The sequence below is a fragment of the Spinacia oleracea genome, chromosome 5 (assembly GCF_020520425.1).
Source record: "Spinacia oleracea cultivar Varoflay chromosome 5, BTI_SOV_V1, whole genome shotgun sequence".
NCBI classification, from domain to species: Eukaryota; Viridiplantae; Streptophyta; class Magnoliopsida; order Caryophyllales; family Amaranthaceae; genus Spinacia; species Spinacia oleracea.
The window spans coordinates 87,959,635-87,970,125 of NC_079491.1; positions in this window are offsets into that span (position 1 = coordinate 87,959,635).

The window sequence follows — 10,491 nt, forward strand, 5'->3', positions numbered from 1 at the left end:
CACTTTACATTTTAAAGTTTAGCAATGTAAATGTTTGAATATTAGTATCTCTAATTTTGAATTCGAAAAAGTTAGAACTGGCTAGATTCTTCAATTATTATAAAGTTTAACATCAGATTCAAAATCAAGTTTACTTCTAATGGCGTCAAGGCGGAGGAGTGTGGAGGATACACCGTACACGGGACTGAGCAAGGTCGAGCTCCCGGACTTTGGAGGATACAGCGTCGGCGAGGACGGAGGTGGATCGGACGCAGGAGAGAGAAAAAAATGAAGGGGAGAAAAATGTTAGGGCAAAAGCTGCGCTTCACGTTTAGGAGGGAAAATATTTCAGATTTTTTTTACTTTTTTTTTTTTCTTTTTACCTTTTAAAGGTTGCACTTGTTTGATAAGGGCAACCTTTGATGAACCACTGATAAGGATTTTTCCTCGAGTGAGAGAGAAACACAAGTGAGGTTGAAATCCTAGATCTAAGCATACATAGAATTCTCTCTTCCTCACCTTTGAGAATTCCTCTTTGTAATTCTTTCTCCATTGAAAAGTAATACAAGCTTCAAACCCTCCGCCATGGTGGATGTAGCTCATTGAAGAGTGGACCACCTTAAATTTTTGTGTGTGTTTTAATTTCTTCATTTATTTCTTCTCATTATTCAAACATCAAAGTGTCATACAAATCAACATTCAAGCCTAAAAAGGTGTTTCATTCATAACAAGGATGAATACACATCGATCATATTTACAACTAATTCTTATTTGATTAACTAGTAATCCGAGAAGATAGATTTTATATGGACTTTTTAAGCTTACTTGAGAGGGAGGGATAAGTATTTTATATGATAATTTTCCTGGACATGCATCTTATCAAAGATATTAAAGACTCACAAAATCATTTTTGTTTGTTGAATTAATTAAAACAGTAACACACTAACAGTTCAAGGAGGTAATAAGTCCTCCAAAATTACAGTAGAAGTGTTTAATAGACGTCGTACGTACTTTGTTGATGTTGTAGTATGGAGTGATTTAATTAGATGAGTTTCATTGAACCAAGGATAACATGAAACTATGACATTTCGATCAGTAGGCAAGGACAAGAAAGGATTTGTTCTCTTATCATCTAAAAAACCAATGTGCTATGAATCTATGTTGTACTCCGAGATATATGTGATCATCGACAACATAATGCAAGGGGTAAAAGAACGAAACATCACCAATATTTCGCCTCCTAATAAGTTGTACACAAAATATACTGAAATCAATTCAACACTTAAGAGTCAAGACTGTCATTGGTGCAATTCAATGGTACGTAGGAGACTACTTCTCAAATCAAAATACAAACATGCAGGGGATTACAAAGGTATTTTAACAAAGACAAGAAAATTGTATATTTCAAAACATGATAAAAAAGAAAAGGAAGGTATTATGTGGTAACCCTATCTAAAAAGAAAAGTTCCAAGTAATTTTAAGCCCTAGCAAAAGGTATGTACTAATCGAGTCAAGAGTGAGCCAAGTTTTCACTGGTTGAGCCGAGTTTTCACTGAGATAACAAATCTGCAGTCCTAAGCAATAGCATGGCTTCAAATTTAACTTCCACCAATAAATTGTTTTCTACAACCAAGGTTGAAGGACTGTGTTACAGCCAGGGCAACCCTTAAACTGTAAAGAGCAAATAGTTTGAGTTTGAAGAACTCAAACCATAGCAGAAACTAACAGTAAGTAACAAAGAGATCGAGAAGAGAGAGATGGGAGAAGATTTTTATTAATTTTCTGAATAAAGTGATTACAGGAACTTGTAATCTATTTATAAGATAAAGGGAAAGAGAGAAACTAATCTCACAAAGCAGCTAAGGCAGAGATGAGAAATAACAAAAAAGAAATCAGTTACAAATTCTGTTATAACAGAATTTCCCTCCAAAACTGAAAGTCAATATTAAAGTCAACATGATAAGTCAAACACAAGCTTATTGAACTTATCATACCACCCTCCTTAAAGAAGACTTGTCTCAAGTCTTAGCAACAATTATGGAACAGGAAAAGAAGGGAACCTCTGAAGAAAATCTTTGGCTCTTTCCCAACTAGCCTCATGAAGTGGACAGTGTTGCCACTGTACTAGGTACTGAATTTGATCCTTGTTCTGGAATTGCACCACTCTTGTGTCTAGTATATCTTCTGGATGTAATACAAGATCTTCCTCTCGACCTTGTAGCCAAATAGGAACTTGAGTAGCCACCGGTAAAGAGCCATGAAACCTATTAAGTTGAGACACATGAAATACATTATGGATCTTGCTATGATTAGGCAACTTGAGTTTATAAGCAACCTTCCCAATTTTGGCATCCACCTGAAATGGACCAAAATACCTAGGAGCCAGTTGTTGGTTGCTTCTGTATTGCATTGTATTTTGTCTATAAGGTTGCAACTTGAGCAACACCCAATCACCAGTACTAAAAGATCTGTCAGATCTATGCTTGTCAGTTTGTGACTTCATTCTTGCTTGGGCCCTAGTTAAATGGAACTTGATGAGTGCAAGCATCAGTTCTCTTCTTTGTAAACTTCTGTCTACCACCTCAATGGGAGAATCACCAGCAAGATAAGGTAGCTACACAGGTGGAGGTTGATTGTACACCACCTCATAAGGGGTAAGTTGGATAGCAGATTGGAAATGAGTATTATACCACCATTCAGCCATTGGCAACCATAAACTCCACTCCTTGGGTTTCTCCCCACACATACACCTAAGATAGGTCTCCAAACATCTGTTGACCACTTCAGTTTGGACATCAGTTTCAGGGTGATAAGCAGAGGATAGGAGAAACTCAGTACCATGCAAAGAGAATAACCCTTTCCAGAACTGACTTAAGAAGATGGCATCTCTATCACTTACAATACTCTTTGGCCAACAATGTAGTTTAAATATATGATCAAGGTAGGCTTGGGCAACTTCAACAGCATAATAGGGGTGTGACAAGGCAACAAAATGAGCATATTTACTCAGTCTGTAAACTACCACAAAAATAACTTCTTTTCCATTGGATTTAGGCAATACTCCAATAAAGTCCATTGAGATGTCTACCCAAACTTCTTCAGGGATTGGTAGGGGTTGTAATAACCTAGGCTTTGCAGAGGTGTCATACTTAGAAAGTTGACAAGTGGGACATTTTCTGACATACTGTCTAACATCCTTTGTCATTCCTCTCCAAGAAAACTAAGTCTTTAGCTTCTTCAAAGTAATGTCTCTGCCAGAATGCCCACACTCAGGTGAGGCATGATGCCAATTCCGCAATTTTCTCCTTAGATTCTCATCAGGACCAATTACCAATCTTGCATTTTTATGTAACAACCCATCTTGTAGCCTGTAGTGAGCAACAGATTGCCCTTGTTGTAACTGAGTGACAATATTAAGAATATTGTTATCAGTAGCATAACTACTCTTAATTTGATCATGCAAGTCTGAAGAGACTAGAGATATAGCCATGCATAATATTTCAGCTCCCTGTACCCTTGACAAAGCATCAGCAGCTACATTCTCCTTACCACTCTTATATTGTATTTCATAATCAAAACTCATCAACTTTGACAACCAAAATTGCTGGAAAGGGGTAGAAATCTTCTGCTTCAGTAACCATTTTAAACTCTTTTGATCTGTTCTGATGATGAAATGACCAGCAATCAAATATTGTTCCCATTTCTGTACAGCAAAGACAATAGCCAATAACTCTTTTTCATAAACAGATAGCCTTTGCCATTTGGGACCCAAAGATCTACTTATAAAAGCAAGTGGGTGATTATCCTGCATGAGAACAGCTCCTATTCCAGTTTTTGATGCATCTGTTTCTAGAACAAAAGATTTAGAAAAGTCAGGAACTGCCAAAACTGGAGCTGAAGTCAAGGCTTCTTTCAATTTTTCAAAAGCTGATTGAGCACTATCATTCCAGGAAACACTCATTTTTTCAATAAATCAGTCAATTCCTTGCTAATGATAGCATAATGCCTCACAAATTTTCTGTAATATCCAGCTAATCCAAAAACACTTCTCGAATATTTGACTGAAGTAGGAACTAGCCAGCTTGATATGGCAGAAATTTTGTTAGGATCTGTTTCCACCCTCTTAGCAGAGATAAAATGACCTAAATACTCTACTTTATCAGTAGCAAATATGCATTTGCTATCCTTTGCTGCCATCATATTGTATTACATCAGTTTGAAGACTTCTTCCAAGTGTTTCAAATTTTCTGTAATGTTACTGTTGTATACCAATATATCATCAAAGAATACCAGCACACACTTCCTTAACAGAGGTCTAAAAACATCATTCATCCACCCTTGAAAAGATGCTGGTGCATTTGTTAGCCCAAAAGGCATCACAAGAAACTCATAGTGACCAGTATGGGTTTTAAATCCAGTTTTAAACACATCCCCTTCATGTATTCTAAATTGGTGGTAACCAGCTCTCAAGTCCAACTTAGTAAACACAGTTGCTCCTGCCAACTCATCTATTAGCTCATCAATGACATGAATAGGAAATTTATCCTTCACAGTCCTTTTGTTCAGTTCTCTATAATCTACACACATTCTCCAAGTTCCATCTTTCTTTCCAACCAAGACCACAGGGGAAGCAAATGGACTAGAACTATTCTGTATTATCCCTCTTTCCAGCATTTCTTGTATGAGTTGTTCAATAACATCTCTTTTTTTAAGAGGGTATCTGTAAGGCCTGATATTAACAGGAAAGCACCAACTGACAAAGGGACTTTGTGATCAAACACCCCTCTCTGAGGAGGCAAAGTAGTTGGATCTTCAAAAACTGTTTTGTATTTCAATTTTAAAGCATCAATTTGAGTCTGAACTTGAGATGCAGAACTTTCCATGGACTGTAGAACAATCTCACTATGCTCATTATTATTGGCAGTATCCACCACTTGTAGTAAACACAGATGAGCTGCTCCCTCTAACAATTTCATGGATGGACTACCTTCAATCACTTTAATTTTCTTAGGTGCAGTGGGACACCCCTCAACTTGCACTTTTCTTCACCAATCATAAACTCCATCAGTAATTTCTTGAAATCCCAACATATAGATCCCAAGGTTGCTAACTGTAATACCTCGTATTTTTCTATTATTATAAATATATTTTATTATATTTATAAAGCATTTCGTTGTATTTTTACAAAGTAATTTCATTTAATGAGAATTAAATCCACTTTTTATTTTTAATTAATTTAAATATTAATTATTTCAAAAAACGTATTTTTATTAAACAAGTTCAAGGAATTTATTTAATCGGGAATTGTTGGGTCATATTTCGAAAACGAATTTAATAAACTTAAAGCCCGGTCGTTTTGTTTTAATTAAACCCAACAAAGCTTGCAAGGAAGTTAATGAACTAAGCCCGAAAGCAAGCCCGACTCCAATTCCCCTAACCTAGCCCACAAGGGAGAGAAAACCTATAAATAGACCTCATATCAAACCCCCAAAATCAAAAATTCAGAAATCTCTCTCTCTCCTCTCCCTCTCTCCTTGCGGCACACTCCACCCGCACTCCCTCTTCTTCGTGCGCCCTTGCTTGCAGCGCAAGCCAGGCCTCACCCTCTCTCTCGCCCGTCTCCTCGTGCCTCGCCCGCAGCGCAGCCCATCGCTGCTGCTGTGTTGCGTGTGTCGCGTCCCGCCCAGCAGCCTCGCGAGCCTCGTGCCGCTCGTTGCTGTGTCGTGCTCGCCAGCGCCCATTCGTCGCCCCGGCTCGCGTCGCGTCGCAGCACAGCACCCCTGCTGTGTGTGCGCGTCTCGCCCGCTCCCAGCGCCCACTCGTCGCCAATCCCTCGCGCGCGCGCGTGCGCGCCCTGCTGTGGTGCGTTGCGCTGCTGCGTGTTGTTGTTGCTTGTTGTATTGCGTTGGTGGGCACACACACACACGAGCAATTAATCGTTGTGGGTGTGTGTGTTGATCAATTGTTTAAAATCAAATTTTATTTTCAAAATTATTAATTTTCAGTTTTAAGTTGATTTAATTATTGTGATTAGTTTAATTATTGGATTGTTTAGATTAATAAAAACGGTTATGAACACCGTCTTGGGTTAGTATTGTGTTTTAATTAAAGAGATTGGTTTTGATGATTTAAATTATGATTTTCAGATTTAATATGTTATAAAGTGTTGATTTTTGAACTCAAAACATGTTTTCGGATTAAACTTTTGCTAGGGTTTTGGTTTCAAATTGATTGAGTAATTGATTTACATAATTTAATGACAATTTAAATTATGGGAATCAATCAAAATTTTCAGAATGTTTATAAGCTTTAAAAAGTTGGGTTTTAATGGTTTTAAAGCCAAAAAGTCAATGTTTTTATGCTAGGACTTGAGTTGACTATTTGAAGACTATTAAATTACCAATTAATGAATGAATTTTAATTAAACTAAGGGTTTTAGTTTCTTAAATAGTTGCTGGAAATTTAGTAACCATGGATGATAATTTAGTTCTCTTATTTGTTTTATAGGAGTTGATTTCTAGTGAGTCGTGATTCGCACAGTGGCCCCCGTACTTAGGTATTCCAGGTACGTACAAGACTAGGGTGACCACCCATCCCTTGAGGACTTTGTGAGTGTATTGAATGCGAATCATGTGAACTTATATGTTATTATGAATTCATGTTTGATGATTGGGAATGAATATGTTATAATGGATTCATGTTTAATGTTGGGAACGAGCATGTGATCATTATTGTTGAATCTATATGAACGAGCATGTTATGAATCGAATTATGCTTTGTAGATTCTATTGAACTATCATGTCATGGACTTTTATAATCGTTGAATTATGTCAAGCATGTTGTTCAAGTTGGTTTGCATGTATGAGTAGTGCGCATGCAAGTTGTTATTATTATTATGCTATAGTACAGGATGTCTAGCATAATTATTGAGCCAGTCGAATATTGCCAGTGAGCAATATATATTCTACCAAGGGGTAGAATATGTTAGAGAGTCTATGTGAATTGAATTAAGGACAATTCGTGCTAAGGGCACACCCCGCTTGTTAATAGGCAATGTCGGGTTATCTCAAACAGTGTTTTTGAGAAGGAACATTGGGAGTAATTTCACTTGAGTCTATGTTTGATCACAAGTCCTAAAGAAGTAAAATATTAAAGAGTCATTGTTAAATTGTTTAATTGTTTAATTGTTCAATTGTTTGTATGTTGTGTCTTGAGTCGCCTTGAACATAATATACTAATTAACGTAAAGTGTAACCCAACGAGCTTCAAAACTCTTGGAACGTATATACCTTGAGTATGAACAATGGGGGGAGTCTTGCTGGAAAACTTGTACTCCTAGAATAATACAAGACGTCGTTTCATTCTCTTTTATGCTGTTGTGCATTGGAATTCCTGTCGGTATGGCCCGACTATCGGTAGTAGCCCGACTTATTTTTGGTGTATGGTTGGCTCCTATCACCCTTTCTTTCCTTTTGAGGATACTTTACTTTACCCGTTCAAAGCTACTTTTATTAAACTGTGAGTCAAGAGTCGTGTCTCGTGTCGAGTCTTGCCTCCATGTTTACTTGTTTATTATATGGCTTTTGCATGTTGATTATTTAATTGTCAAGTGAAGCATGTTAGGATAGAATGTTATTCTAGCTTGTTCGTACTCAGCTTTCGCTGACTTCGTGCTTCATGTCTTCTGGTCATGGCCTTTGCCTTAATGACCCTATGATGATCCATCAATTGCATTTGCGTTGTTGGGGAGTAGATTTTCAATAAACCAGGTTTGTAGAGATAACTTGCGGGAGAAGTTATCATGGGATTCGAGTTGAGAGTTTATGATTCCGTATTTTATAAACTCTATTTATTTATATTTAGTCATGACTATCGTTTCTAATACTACTGTTTTCAGTTAATGGATTTCAAACGGTTTGTTTTAGTTTGGGCCTCAACGGTTCCAACTTGTTTTAATTACCAATAACTATTTATTTAATATGTTTTGAAAGTTAGTTAATTCCGCTGCGTAATTCTGGTAAATAGCCTTAGCCGTTATCACGGTGGCGGTAATATCTTGGTAATTTCTTTGTTTTAAGTTGGAAAATATTTTATAAAAACCAAGGAATTAGTAGGGTGTTACAAAGTGGTATCAGAGCTTAGTTTCATTCCTTCTTTGTAGTAAGCAATACTACAAAGTGGTAATCGGAGACTAATGCGGAGCTTATAATTTTTAAAAATCGTTTTCCTAAAGTCAAAATGCTATTTTGAGTACTCAATATTTCGAAAGGTCAAAAACTAATTATTTTAAGTATTTGAAATTTATCGATTTTATTTTAAATGGTTCGAATTTACTAAATTGGAATGAATTCGAATTATATTTTCGAAACTCCGAATTTTTTTTTCTCTCTCTTTCGGAATTTCCGAATTTTTTTTCAAAACAATAAAATTAATAATATTTATTTTCGGATTTTTCCGAATTTTCCAAAAATTAAATAATAGTAAATATTTTTTCGAAATTTCCGAATTAATTATTTAATTATTTATTTAATTCTTTTAAAGTATTTTTGAAAATAATCGAATTAATTAAATTATTCGATTAATTATTTTAAATTTTCGATTTTAATTTCTAATAATTTCGCGTATATTTGAAGTTATTTATTTAAATTAATTTCGAAAATTTTTAAATTCTTTTCTAAGTGAGGAATGGGTAGAATAAGAAGGGTATAATTAGTCTAAGTATGTGTTGTTTAAGTATGCCTTTCTAATCAAGTGTTTATGTGTTTATGCCTTTCTAATTAAAGTTTGATCATGTTTTGTTTTGCTTTATGTGATTAATTGCATCACGGATCATGATTAAACATGTACTTGTGCATTGAAAATTGTATGGCTCAACGAACTTACTTTGTTTTGGAACACTTTAGTAAGACTTTGTAGTTGTTAACTTTCAGGATTAAGATGTTGATTTCAAAGTACGCAAATCTAGGAAACCTAGAGAAACTAGACTGTGAGACCCCACACATTTATGTCAAGAAGATTGAGTTTGCCTGCAATTACTTTGCTTCAGTGCAGAACCTACCTGAGTTGAGAAAGAAGGATGTTATGGCAGAGATGGTTATTCATTGCTTACCTTCCAAGAACCCATACATAGAGCTTAAGAATCGATTTCGGGATATGCATATGGAAAATGGTATCCCTAATTACTACAAGTATGGTACTCCAGATGGTAGATGGAGATATGATTTGGAGATTATGACTACAATTATAGAGTTAGCGGAGGAATGTTTTGTGGATGGCAAGATGGTGTCAAGCGTTCACAATGTAGGAGTAGATCATGATACAGAGACTCATATGGATGAGGACAGTGATGATGATGTTGTTGAGATTAAGAACCCTAACCCTATCATTCCTGAACCCACTATTGAGATCTCCAGTGACACATAAATTGAACCTGAAGTTGACAATGATGAGGTAAACAGTGTGCAACAGCAAAACAATGAGGATATGGAGTATGAGTCTGATCCAGAGGAAGACTTTGATGACTTTGAAGACAATGAGCCCTCTTCACCTGTTTGTAAGGGTGGCTGGATAGTTGAGTAGCATTTTAAGCTTTGTAATAGCTAGTGCCTAGATTTAGTGAATCAATAAAGTAGTACACTACTATTTATGGTTTTAGTAGTTTAGTTTTGTGGTTTTCTGAATAAAGTACGATCCAAAGGATATATTATTTTTTCCATTGAAGCAATAAAATCTAGAAGTCCTTCTTATATCCTTAATTCTAAATCTATATTATATTTGAGCGATTATCGCGAAAGGAATTTTATGCATTTCTTCAATGAAATTGTACTTGCAAGGTGGTCCAATCTTTTACCACTTGAATTTTGTGATGCGGACTAAGGGGAAAAGCGGCCCATAAACAGGCGCCTATCCGGTCTAGGGTCCGAAATTTTTGTGTATGTGCACCAATTGAATGACTAGCTAGTGCAATGTGTTAGTAAGGCAGTGTCCGACCTCAGTTGTTAGAGTTAGTCTTTTGTTTTATCCAGGAGAAGGGAAATGACTACCCAAGGTATTGCTGACGTGGTCAGGCAACTAGCTGAAGTAGTGCAGAACTTAACACAGGATAGGAATAACCAGGGAGTTGATCCAGCTCGTGAGATGTTTAAGAAGGTGGCCCAAAGTAAGCCTCCTTTGTACCAAGGAGAGATAGACCCAACTGTACTTGAGAACTGGCTAAGGGAGTTCGATAAGCTTATCGTAGCTGTCAATTTCCCAGAGAACCTTAGGGTTAATAGTGCTGTTTATTAACTTAGGGGAGAAGCCGATCTATGGTGGCAAAGATGTGAGAATGCTTTGAGAGCTACACCTGGATTTGGATGGGAATCATTCAAAGTAGCCTTAAGAAACAAGTTTTACCCGCCATATCTGAAGAAGCAGAAAGCTCAAGAGTTCATCTAGTTGAAAATGGATGGTATGTCTGTAACAGAGTATTATTCGAAGTTCATCGAGTTGTCTAGGTTTGCACCGGAAGTG